Source organism: Monodon monoceros, unplaced genomic scaffold, assembly GCF_005190385.1.
Source record: "Monodon monoceros isolate NGI ecotype Baffin Bay Population unplaced genomic scaffold, NGI_Narwhal_1 Super_Scaffold_22, whole genome shotgun sequence".
NCBI lineage: Eukaryota > Metazoa > Chordata > Mammalia > Artiodactyla > Monodontidae > Monodon > Monodon monoceros.
Genome location: NW_021703779.1, coordinates 67,805,067 through 67,806,475, shown reverse-complemented (window position 1 = coordinate 67,806,475; position 1,409 = coordinate 67,805,067).

Below are 1,409 nucleotides of genomic sequence, written 5' to 3'. Positions count from 1 at the left end.
TTCCTTCCTTCCCCCCTTTAGACAACGAATCATCCCAAATTGAGGAGGTGGACTTTGAGAGCAAGATTTATGATGTTTTCCCCTTTTCCTCTTTTTGTGAGGGTGTATGTGTATGCTTCTGTGTGAGATTATGTCTGTACAGCTTTCCTTCCACCATTTGTCCTAAGGTTCTATCTGTCCCTTTTTATTTTCTAAATAATTATTTTTTAATTTAATAACTTTATTTTATTTTACTTTAATTTAATTTATTGTATCTTCTTTCCTTCTTACTTTTTTCCTTCCTTCCTTCCCTCCTTCCTTCTTCCTTCCCTCCCTCCTTTCTTTCTTTCTTTCCTTCTTTTCTTCTTTCTTTCTTTCTTCCTTCCTTCCTTCCTTCCCACATTTCTTTCTCTCTCTCTTTCTTTCTTTCTTTCTTCCTACTTCAACTAATTCTTTCTCTATACTTTTTCTCCCTTTTATTCTGAGCCGTGTGGATGAAAGGCTCTTGGTGCTGCAACCAGGAGTCAGTGCTGTGCCTCTGAGGTGGGAGAACCAACTTCAGGACACAGGTCAACAAGAGACCACCAAGCTCCACATAATATCAAATGGCGAAAATCTCCCAGAGACCTCCATCTCAAAACCAGCACCCAGCTTAACTCAACGACCAGCAAGCTACAGTGCTGGACAACCTATGCCAAACAATTGGCAAAACAGGAACACAACACCACCCATTAGCAGAGAAGCGGCCTAAAAGCATGATAAGTCCACAGACACCCTAAAACACACCACCAGACATGGACCTGCCCAACAGAGAGACAAGATCCAGACTCATCCTCCAGAACACAGTCACTAGTCCCATCCACCAGGAAGCCTACACAACCCACTGAACCAACCTTAGCCACTGAGGACAGACATCAAAAGCAATGGGAACTACAAACCTGCAGCCTGCAAAAATGAGACCCCAAACAGAGTAAGATAAGCAAAAATTAGAAAACAGAAAAACACACAGGAGATGAAGGAGCAAGATAAAAACGCATCAGACCTAACAAATAAAGAAATAGGCAGTCTACCTGAAAAAGAATTCAGAATAATGATAGTAAAGATGATCCAAAATCTTGGAACTAGAAAAGACAAAATGCAAGAAGCATTTAACAGGGACCTAGAAGAAATAAAAATGAAACAAGCAACGATGAACAACACAATAAAGGAAATGAAAAATACTCTAGATGGGATCAATAGCAGAATGACTGAGGCAGAAGAACGGATAAGTGACCTGGAAGATAAAGTAGTGGAAATAACTACTGCAGAGCAGAATAAAAAGAAAAGAATGAAAAGAACTGAGGACAGTCTCAGAGACATCTGGGAAAACATTAAACGCACCAACATTCGAATTATAGGGGTTCCAGAAGAAGAAGAGATAAAGAAAGGGA